The 12,602-nt window shown below is 36.6% G+C and overlaps 1 long non-coding RNA gene across 1 annotated transcript; it reads left to right on the forward strand.

The window, feature by feature from the left end:
• Positions 1 to 3,489: 3,489 nt before the first annotated feature.
• Positions 3,490 to 6,323, forward strand: LOC108548889 (uncharacterized). The gene is made up of 3 exons (XR_001890285.1): positions 3,490 to 4,303; positions 4,621 to 6,043; positions 6,111 to 6,323. It is a non-coding gene; the product is annotated as an uncharacterized LOC108548889 (long non-coding RNA).
• The last annotated feature ends 6,279 nt before the right edge of the window (positions 6,324 to 12,602 follow it).

Consider the following 12,602-nt stretch of genomic DNA (forward strand, 5'->3'; position numbering starts at 1 on the left):
CGAGAAGTGTGTATTATACGTATAACATAAAGTATTATACATAAATATAAATAGACGAGGATAGTAGCTGGGCTTGGAAACGAAAACGATGAATTCGCACAAGGATCGTTCCATCCGTCGGAACAACGAAAATTCCTCGTTCAGAGACGACGGAATTCTCTGTATTTCGATTTTCATTTTTTTCCACTTCGTCGGAATAATTGATGAAGTGAATGTGAACGAAATTTCGAGAATTCACGGACGAGATCAAGCAATCGATGTGGAAAATTTGACAAAGATTTCGGTAGGTGTCCAGTGTCTCAGTGTCAGAGGTAATTAACACGAATTCGGCGAAGGCGTGTTGAGGTTGTTCTTGGATACATGATTGTCACTCTGTATACTATTAGCTTTAAAATATATAAACTTTGAATCTTCAAACGAGTCGTGAATCATTTATTGTTCTCACTACCCTAATGAACATTCTGAATTAATCACAGGGATATTGTAAGAAAAATAAATATTTTCTTCGAATCGTTAGAAGTCTTTACAATGTGTCCTAGAAATTAATTGAAGGTACGGTTAATCGAATATTGAAGGTAAACTAGTCTTACTTTTGAAATTTCATGTAGTTCTCCATTATAATTTTAAATATAGACACTAATTGATATAGACACATCATTTTGTTTCATTATAAATTACTGATAACAAATATAATAATACAATAATAACAACGAAACAAATTTAAAACATGTACATATAAGAACATGAAAATCCTAAGTTACCGATCGATACAAAGCGACAAATGTTTCATTGCTTGATTAATCAACTTCTTACAACTATCCATCGATTATTCGACACGACTTCCAATCGATTAATTAATTGAGATTCATCCTGATATCCAAATCGCATCCTTTACTTACTCCATCACTTAGAATCCATCAAATAATCTTGCAAACTGTTTAAACAAATAACATAAGAATGTTGAACTGAAGAGAAAATCGTCTTTGGCAAAAAAAATAATAATTACTTGGACACGCTCCTAATCTTTCGACTCTCTTAAAAGCTTGGTCTCTTAACTAAATTGACTATAATTTTCTATTTCTCTTACGCAACGACCTTTCACTACAGCCTTAGGGCATTCACAATAATCTCAATCACTTGGTCCAAATGTTCTTCTTTCGCACCCTTGATACCGCAGCCTCTATGAATATCATAATCTTAACTAGTTAATTCAAACGCTCTTCTTTCACACCCCTAATACTTCAGCTTAAGTATCTACTCTTCATTCACGCATCAATCCCTGTAATTCAAACATTTTTAAGTCGTTTAACAAAAATTCTATCCTTATATTCCCGCAATAATTCCAAAAAAAACATGCTCCAAATAAAAAAAAAAGAAGTACCTCCAATTCCTTCTGCCTTTCTCTACTCTTTGTCAGATTTATAATGGAAAGAAAAAATCAATCGATCGATTTAAGCAGAAAGCTATAGCCCACGTCGCGAATTCTCCGGTTCCTCTGTGCTGGTAACGAGCGAGTGCACACTCGAGTCGGCCAGGGACAAATCGCACGTCCTGAGACCGTGGTCTAAGATATAATTCTTAGGGATGATTCACGGCTGGCTGGACAGAAGGACTTCTGGTGGCCGCGACGCCGAAGCGCCCCCGGGACGCTGGCCAGTAGCATCGTTGTCGGGGCGCTAATGCAATAACGCGTCGGTACGCGGATAAATCAAGCCGGCCGAATCGTTCCACCCAGTGCTGTGCCATCTAATCGCGTTACCCCGCTCGTCCCACGGGCGCCATTACCATCTACCTCGTGCCTGTGTGTTGGAATAACATTTCTTTAAGGTTTCTCGTCTTCTTCAAATTCTTTGAACCTTTTTTGTCATTCAATCAGATTTTTATTTGCATTTTATTAATTGTACTTTATCTGGATTGCTGCTCCTGACAAAATTAATGTTTATTTTTATACAGATGGAAATATAATTATACATACCTACCTGGCTTCAGCATATCACTTCAATATATTTAATTCTACATTATAGGTTGGTAGTCCCAGTATCAAGATATGGAAATATGAAAAATATGTAAACAACGTTAGGTTAGAGTATAAGAAACACTCACGTTGTACCTTATATCGAAATATTTCCCGCGTTATTCTATACATTTACGAAACGATGAATAATTTTTATTACCTTGAATTTAGACGAATAATGAAATAAAAGTTTCGAATTTTGTCTTTAGAATTTCTTCGTTTCAGTTCGTATGCATCGATCTAATACGATACAGTACGGGATACGCTATATTCCGTTTGACGTCTTATTCAGCTTTCCATCTCTTTTTCTTACACTACACCGTGAACGATTTGGTTAGGAATTTTTTGCGGGGTCGAAGCCGTGTTGTTTCGCGATTCGTTTTGTGTTAGCGTATTTTAATTGTGGAACTTTGCAGCGTGCATGTTTTGCAGGTAAATCAAGCGGGCGAATCAGTTCGAAACGCGGCGTCGCGTAATCGCGTTAGCTGGGATTCATTCTGGACGCTCCCGAGGGCGTCGTTATTGTCCTATCCGTGCGCGTTCAGTCGTGCCGTTACGAAACGGTATGCTCGCTCGATAGAAGTATCTGATTAAAAAACAAAACGACTCGGAATTGCGCGACAACTCGGTTTTGAAACCATAAATACACAGAGTACAGAAGAAAGGCTTGAGTCACGGTTGGATTTAACGAATCTCTTTCTTCCTCGGAAAATGGAATCAAGACGAAACTGTTTATAAAGTGTAGTGTGAAAACTAACATACATTGTACAAAAAGAACTAGCGGAGATCGATCGCAGCGACACTCACAGGTGAATCGGTCTAATCACATAGAGATTTGTTTCCAACAGTCGATGATCGATTTTGACTGACGAATTGTCGTCCAGTGTGTATTCCCACAAGACGTCGGCCCCCTAGGTACCTTCACCGTGAATAAAATAAAGCAAAATTCCCGAGTATCGAGATAAATTTCAAGAATGTATTGGAAAAGGGAAGAAGATAGAAAGAGTGGGAGAAGAAAAAGCGTTTCGTCGCTTATTTTAATCCGAGTTTAAAGAAGTTTCTCTTTTCTGTTGCTCGTAAATTGGCTGTCGTTTGTCTGCCGCTAAGGGCTACTGCTTCAAGGGAGTGAAGATCTCCCCTGACAGCGGGAAAACGCCGCTCGTCTCTTGGTCCCCCGAGGAAACAACGAGATTCTACTATTTACGCGGTATACATTTGTATAGAAATGTCCTTTTTGATGTTTCAATATGATCTTGACTGATCGCATCGTTAAGACTATTGATATACCATTCTATGGTACTGGGATTGTGTAGTGTACTACTACCACTACGATTGCTCAAAAGTGTCTATATGGTATCGTATGATTACTTTTAGTATACTTATTCCAATTAATGTAATGCCACTTTTAAGCTGTATTCTGATAGTTATAACATGATAATTAGGTTAGTTCCTTGTAATTCAAAATGACACATTTAGTATGACGATATATTCGATTCTAATCACGATTTGTTGAACAGAATGATGAAAGGATGATCGAGACGTAACATTCAGTCGGTGGACCAGTAACTGCAATATAATGTCCTGCGAAAACCAGCGACGATCATCAATTACTAGCTGCCCTTCGAAAAGTCGACAAGTCGAGAGCGTAGAATAATCACGCGGGGAATGAAAATGGATCGTCGCGGTTTCGAGGCCCCTTATGGTTGATCACAATTTATGCCGTGTAATACCGTTACTCTGGAATCATGGTCTATCTCCTATCCGATTCGATATTTATGCGTTTATCAAAATCACGTATCAATCTGTGACTGAACATCATTCATCCAAAATGTTAATCATCATTTTTCCGTGTTACCAGGAGTCTAATTTCTTATGATAAAATCGGGACCAGCCCGTCGAATATGTCCACGAGGATTAATGAATTAACGACGTAAACGAATCATCGAACCAGACCAATAATTCGCGATTAAATATTGCAGTCCCACGATCGATACATCGAGTCCGGTAACACCGACACCGAAAATAATTATCCGCGACGACGACGACCTCCCTGGAGCCGGTTAAATCGGCTGTTTACCCGATTTCGACGTGCACACGGTTGCAGGATAATCAATCGGTTAACCGACAAGCCATGAACGCGTAATGAGCAACAATTCGGTTAGTCGGGCTCGAATAAATTATTCAAATTACACACCGTCGATTAACTCGATCGCGTGATTCTATATCGACGGAGCACGGGAAAGAACGCATCCAAACCAGCCCGGACAAATAAATCAGGAACGATGAATGGTAAAACGATTATCCTTTGCCTTATTCGCGGTAATCCGATCGATTTATGTTATTAACTCTGATCGTTGAATCTCTTCCTCTGTCTTCTATCGCGAAAAACACGAAATCGAATCATGTGCCAGAAAGAAATAGTTTCTTCTTGCTAACAATGTCGATTCAATTATCTAAGCAATACTTTTGACGCAAATGTTGCGTAATTTTTGTTTCATTGCAAACATGATTAATTGAAATAAAGATGAAACACTTTTTCTTTCTCACATAATCTCTTATAAGAAAATATTTTTGAAGAAATATCGAGATTTTTATTTCCGCGTTAGATTTACCGAAGAAACATGCAAGAAAGAAAAGGTGATGCCATTCCACGATTGATAAATAGGAACACCGCTAGATATCGCTATATTCCGGAAGGCGAACGTGTACTCGACCATGGTGCATTAAATAATAATGTCAGTGATTGCGAGAAACTCGACTCCCGCGGCGGAGGTTGCTGTAGCTCCACGAGGTCGATCGAGAGGGGTAAGGGATGCTGAAGGATGCAGGAGAGGTTTGGTGGAAGCGAATGGACCAAGGGATGCAAGAGGAAAGACGCGGCCTCTACACCCCCACCAGATATATCATCGCCTGGCAGTTATGTGTGTCATGAATTTTAGATTATCCTTGGATTAGATTAAGGGGCGGGGGTGGAAGGTGCAGTAAAGGCAGCCAACCAGCCCCTTGGTCCACCAGTCAGTACCGTAGTTGGATAGCAGCGTGCCCGCGTGAATTATTTTCCGGTCCTCTAACATCCCACCTCCTACTCGACGATTGATTTCTCACTTTTCGCTGGCTGGATAGCAACTTTCGTGAAGAGCGTTTATAACGTTCTTCATTTACCTCTGAAGTTAAGTACTTTGATCTCAATTTTCTACCAAGGATTCTTTGCTTAAATAACCTAATCCATATACTTTATACAACGTTAGATCCTTATCTCACTGCAACAACAAAATAAGAGATATCCAATCAAGATATTCTGGAATCTCGAAATTTTTTAATCTTAGTCAAACCTGGTCATCCAACGCAGAGACAAAGCCAAGCTTTCTACCAAACGTCCAAAAGTTCGAAAACATCCTAACCTAACCATACCTGGACACTCAAAGGATAAACTAAGAGTAAGTCTACCTCCATACACCATTCGTCTCCCTAAAGCTATTGCAGGAGTGTCTCCACGTTCGAAAATCGAGTGGACAAGACTAAAAGGAGGAAGGGGAGAATAGAATGGAAGAAACGAGGAGCTAAACGGTACTTCCCCGCCTCCTGGGCAGAACCGATGCCGAATCAATTCGCGTAATAGTCTCTGGGGTAGCGGTGGGAAGGCAGGGGTTAAATCGACTGCAACTACCTCCACCATAGCCCCTTTTCTCCAACAGAGACGTGGAACCGCTCGGATACGGGCCATTACCACACCTGTCCCTCAAGTTTCGCCCCCGAAGAGAAGGAGATCGGCTCAAACGAAACGAGCCAGCCTCTAATGAAGAGAAGCAATCACTTAAGCCGGCCGTTAGACTGATCGGACGTGGGAACGCGTTTTATCTGGCTCGGGCCACGCTTTTATGCGCCACTACGAGAAACGTTTATAGCCATTTTACTGCGTCGGAATGGCACACACCATCTGAATGCTCTTGACGAGCACTAACGGCATTACCAACGAATTTTCTGAATTTTCGAAGGAGCTTTAAGCTAGTGGAATTGCTTATCAAAATGGTAGAGAACTTGATGTCTTTTTTTATTCGAAATTTGACTTGGTTTTTCAAATTTTTCGATTTTTCAGGGAATGGAATTCTTTTGGAATCTACGACCTTTTTCTTAAGCTTTAGTCCCTAAGTGAAGAAAGATTGTATTTTTCCCGTTGGTAAAGATGACATGAAAAAGATATAGAGACGACTATTAACCTTGAAGAAGATAATTCACGAAGAACAAGATCCTAAGAGTCCTGGAGGACGGTGTTTCTTTCTCCAAAATCAATTTACCGTCAAAAATGATAGAAAAACGACTTCTGTTGCGTGATTTAAATAAATCGTTATCCTGTTCGTTGTGTTTTTACAGCTAATTGATTTTGGACCAATCAGCAATACCCCGTAATACTTTAAGAGCTTTTTTACAGAACTGAAACAAGCGTTTTATATTTTCACATACATTTATTTGAAAAACGACAGCGTTCAATCTTAGCATACCTACAAAGGAAAGGGTATCTTCGCAAATAAAACACTGATTTAGAAAGGGAAAAAAAAAGGATCCTGATGATTTTCTAGAACGAACGGATGAAAGGAATAACCCTTAAAATCGGATATTCCCACGTTCAATATTTCTATTTAAGCGAAATACTTTCTGAATAAATAAAATAAATTAAAACATAACAGGGGAATGTAAGTTTCGTGTGATATCTCTAACTAACAAATATTGTTTGCAATTAAAAAATGAAACGATGTGTTCCAATAGAAAGTCGGACTGCACGTGTGACAAACCGAATACCACAAGCAAACAGGAAATAATTAAAAGAACAGATTTCGATAGAGAAAAACTGGATAAAGGGACACTCGCACAGGTTGTCTTTTATGCTATTATTCCTCAAGATTTATTTCCAATGGCATGGTCACGTAGCACACAGAGAGCCAAGAGAAAGTAATCGAGAGACGGATCGTTTCGATTGTGCGCGTGCATTGGTACAATACATGTGTATCGACAAAGAAGAGCAGTGGAACGCTATGACTGTACCGGAAACTGGTCTTCGAACCGTGAGGTAATGATCTCGATAACGGTCCCACGCAGCGTCGTAGAATCATGAAACGCAACGATACATTTAAAGATTGAATTTCTTAAACCTAAAAAGAAAAGAAAGGTGACAATCCGTGTTCTCTCGGCGCCATGATAATTCCTTCTATATAGGTTCGTGTACGAACACACGCAGAGAGAAAATGAAAATAGATTTCACGTCTGTTTGGTCGCTGAAAGACATATTCGAACGGTCTTTGCGTGCTTACGTGACGCTTTTTCTTTTCTGTATCTTTCTTTTTTGCTTCCTTTTATTTCGTTCCTCCATATTTTCCTTTTCTCTTTCCTTTTTTTTTTTTTCTTTTACAATAAAAAGCCGACTTTTGATTATGGGCCCCGAGGATCGCAATTCCTACCGATGAAAAGTCGAACGATGATCCTTCCATTCATCGATTACAACAACAATAATCGTAATAATCATAATTATAATTATGTAATAAAGTGTTCAAACGACAGCATAAAATAAGATTTCACCGATCACAATGAGACGATTGCCAGAAGCTTATCATATCGGTATACAATACTGAATAAAGTCAAGAGTAGCGTGTCAGTTCTCTCTCGGCTTTTTCATCACTTTCTCTCTTTTTTCTTTTTTTGTCTTTTTATTTGAATCCGTGTTCTTTCTTTTATCTTCTCCTAGCGCGACGATTCTCTCCTCTATATATTGAATAAAGTGACTCGAGAAAACGAATCGTTGGATACTTGGTTTCCCTCGTTTTTGACGTACAAAATTCGCAAACAAGCATTCATCAGCACCTTTCGTTGCACCTTGACAAGCATATGTTTGTGTATGTCAGTGTATATAATTTGTTAGTGTTAGTGTGTAAGAAAGAAGGAGAAAGGGGCATAGAGCAGTCTCTCTATATTTGATATTTAATAAGAAATTCATGCAAAGAAAACTCGTTTTTTGTAATCTCTAATTTCGAGTGTTCTTCTCATCTATTAGGTATGTGTGTATGTATATAGAGAGAAAGATTTGTGTGTGTATATATCTATACACACACACACACACACGCACACGCACGCACGTGCACACGCACACGCACACGCACACACATATGTGTATATATATATATAATGTATACTTAAGTACTAGGCAGTCAAGGTGTGCAACAATAAAAAGAACACCGTTTTACGACATTTTTCTTTCTCTATACCGAGTGTGAACACTGGACAGAGGAATTCGCTGGCGCTTGCGAGACGCGAGAGAACAGAATTCGATTACCACGAGGATGTTTCTTGTTGCTGGTGTTCTTGTTCGTCATTGGAAAAGAAAAATCTTCGTGCCGCAAGGATAGGATAATCAGGTACTAGGAACAGCCCCATAAAGTTCCAATCCTTTGAGCGAAAGAAAGGATTTTTGCCTCTTTTTCTTTCCTCTTCTGTGTCACGCGACCCAATCGAGAAGTACTAATAATCTAATAACGGTACTTACAAAGTTACATTACGTTTCTTTCTGTCTATCTTTAAATTCTATAAAAAATATCGAGTCATTCTATAAATGAGAATTAACAAAGAATCAAAGCGATCCAAAATTTCTAATACGATACACGACACGTTACTTAGGCTTCTCGATTGGAATGATTTAGAAAGATTCATATATTATACGTACACATGCATACATACGTACATACATACATATAAGCATGCACACATACATACACGCATGGACGCGCGCGCCTGCCCTCACACATATAGATATATATATATGTGTATATATACGAATACGTCTACTTTACAATTTAGGGTGGTATTTGATTTATCCATGATCCATTACATTAAAAAACTAAATTCATCAATTAGTTATAGATTATTCTAAAAATACGCATGCTAAAATGTAATTCAGAATACAAAATGAGCGATTTTGCGTTCTTCAAAGAACGATCTAATAAAATGCGTTCATGGATTAAGGATAGCGGGGCACCTATCAATTATAGTAAGTGAATACATACGTTCACAAAGTCCCAAAGGATAGGAACTCCTTCCAAACACTGCCCGCACGAAACATTACGATTAAATATAATACACACCGTATAATAATTACAATAATATAGTATTAATTAAGAAATATTATGTTAATAGTTATTTAACCACTTGTATGGCTCAGTCTATTACGCTAGTCTCATGCAACAACAACAATAAAGATACAACAATATATTTACTTATGTTTGTCTCATTTAATTACTTTACTTATGCATTTTCACTTCTTGCTTCTATGTTTACTCGCGATGCAATCATTCTGTAAAGTCTCTCATACACTCTTCTACTCTCGCTCTCTCTCTCTCTCTCTCTCTCTCTCGCTCTCGCTCTCGCTCTTTCTTTTTGCAAATAGAAAAAACTTGGAAATTTGTCAAATATCAATTAACTTCTCGTTTCACCTCCGTTTTTTTTTTTTTTTTTTTTTTTATAATAATTAATTACTTTAATATAATATTAAGTATAAATAGACGATTCTATTTGTCTGACACTGCTTATTTTCCATTCACTGTCGTATTTCGTTATAAATTTACTTTGCTTTTATGTTGAGTGAAAGTCCCGAGCAATAATAAATAATCGCGAGCCACGTAAAATCTCGACGTAAGTCATTCACAAAGTATTTACTTTTATTTGACAAAATCATGTATAATATTATATTTACAACGATACACAAGATACTACGACAGTATGTATCAAATATTTTTTTCATTCAAAATTCCATTTCATTGTAGTATAAAATTGAATAAGGGAACCTGAGAAAGAGGTCTATTATAAATATATCGTGTATTTGTTTGTTTATGTGTATGTGTGTGTGTTCATTTGCATACCACTGAAAACATTCTGCCTCTAGCTTAGGAACTATTTAAAAAATATATATATATGTATATATAAATATATATCTCGTGTTTATGTGTATGTGTGTTCGTATAAATTTGAATATACTATTTAAACACTAGTCAATTCAGCGACAAATATAAGAGACGAAGTGAAAAAATGATCTCAGCGACATTTGTTTCGCGTGTATTATTTACAATACAATATTGGCATATAATAAAAGCAGATAATAATAGTAAGGTATAATAATAGTAATAATATTAATAATAATAATAATAATAATAAAAATAAAAAAAATATGCTTTTTCAATATTTCTGTGTAATCTATATAGAGAAAATTTACGGACTTTAGTCGAGAAATCGTACGTGGCTCGATTCTGTTTATTTTTATTTTGTTTACTTCCAAGCCCTTAAGTAATTATAAAAAATAGTAATATCACAAAAATGGCGCAGGCAGAGCAAGGAAAGGACCAAAATTTGGGATAAAGAGTAATGGCAATATGAAGGTTGCCAATTGACAAACATGGATCGAGTTAAAGGAGCGGTCACGAATGTACATGATAAACCTTTCTGTTCTCTACGCAAAACACGGTTCTTTCTTATTCTTTTGCTTTTCCACTCAAAACGACGAAAACAGAGAGTGCACGTTTCATTTCTCGTGATCACCTGATATTTGTTCTCATTTTTTTCCCGTCAAAGTAGAAATAGAACAGTAAAATAATATCATTTCCTCTCGTTTAGTCTATGGTGACGATAAAAAAATATTCTCACTGTCGGATTGTACTTGTCACACGCGTTGTTATGACTACATGATGGCATCTGTGCTTTTCTTTTTATCAAGCGGATGGGAATCGTTCGGCTTGAAAACTATTTCGAATTGGCCGAAAAGATCGTCTCGCTTATTATGATCGCGTAACAGATACAACGCGTTTTTCTTTGTTTTTGTAATATCTAATCTCGCCTGCGCTAGTTCATCCTGCCAGTTCTTTTTTTATATATATATCTTTTTTTTTAATTTTTATTAATAAAGTTTGATTGACAACAGTGACTCAACGACAGTTAATTTAATTCCATGATCTCCATGTTGAGCTTTTTTTTCTTTACTTATTCATGTTTGCCTTTTTATATTTTTTTAACAAATAAACGAACGAAATAAAAATTACAGTTTACGTCATAAAAGTTCTAGAAATCGATTTCTGTGATTTTTCGTACAGAATTCACGATATTTGATAATACATTTGTTATTAGTTTTTGTTTTTCATTTGTCATCGATGCATAAACGTATTTCTCATTTAAAGATTTCGTTTTCGTAGTTTCTTTTGTCAGTGAAAACAACGACGACAAACGCAATCTCGTCTTTTTATAATAAAAAGTGCTTGTTTTTTGAACTGGCCCAAAAACTGGACTGGAATGACACAGTCAGCGCTTGAATTTCAAACATATAGTACAAACGCAAAAAAAGATTGAAAAATGAAATGGAGATCAGTGTGTACCGGTACACATGACAAAAATTTTCCTACATCGCGATAGATTTCACGTCATAGATTCAAAACTCTGTGAATCGTTACCTGCAAATCATATTCAAACTATATGCGCCCCACAAGTTCAAATAACGCCAACACGTTAAGAGGTGATATGCAAGCAAAAAATTTGAAATATCTATAGTGATAACAAAAACTTCCACTCTAAAATGTATTTACCTATTTACACTAACATCTAATATGATCCTAATTTAATATTTTTAACAAAAAAAAAAAAAAAAAAAAAAAAAAAAAAAAAAAAAAAAAAAAAAAAAAAAAAAAAAAAAAAAAAAAAAAAAAAAAAAAATCAAAATGGTCTGTGGGTTAAAACATCGCATTCGATATATATAATCAATAATAATGTATACATACATATACCTTTTCATATGTATGTATACATTGAACCATTTGAAATATGTTCCATTCATACATGACGACAAGGTGTCATATAACCTAATATCACAATCAGCAAGGAGAGAATAAAGTAAGCAGAAAAATTTTGGTTCAAAACGAACGGAATGGCACTTTCTCTGCATTTATATTGAGTTTTAACGTATAAAAATACATATTCTCAAAAACCTTCTGTACACTATGAAATTTCTAATAACATACTTCTCTATTTGTTAGCTTTATATCAAATAAGTATTACTATCACCGTCTAAAGCTCTACACAACTCATCAAATAGAATGCGGCACCTCTCTATCTTTCTCACAAATGAAAAAAATCGATATCTTAATGTACACATCTTCGATCACAGTAGTTTAGCAAGCTCTATAACGTGAGATCTATACTCTTCTTTTTTTATTTCGGTTATTACTTCTTCTCCTTTTCATTTGTTTTATTCCTTGGCTTTCGCAATTACTTTTCCCCTTCCACGTTAATTGGAAAGTCGGTTTTGTTTAAAAGCTGGGCTAGTTGGTTACCAGCACTTCTTGTCTCGTTTCAATACGCGAGAATTAAACACTTAACAGTGTTATACAGCGCTAATGGAAACGGAGTGTACAGCGTGTAGGTTTTCACTACGTTAAGGTATCATTGTTGTTTTTTTGTCTTTCTTTTTTTGCAATGCAGTTTAGCGTCGAAGTTATGATACCTTTAATGTAAAGTGGTCGGTGACCCCAACACAATTCCTCCCTCCCTCCCTCCCGCCCCCCTACCC

Source organism: Eufriesea mexicana, unplaced genomic scaffold (genome assembly GCF_001483705.2).
Source record: "Eufriesea mexicana isolate 0111107269 unplaced genomic scaffold, ASM148370v2 scaffold1653, whole genome shotgun sequence".
Taxonomy (NCBI): Eukaryota; Metazoa; Arthropoda; class Insecta; order Hymenoptera; family Apidae; genus Eufriesea; species Eufriesea mexicana.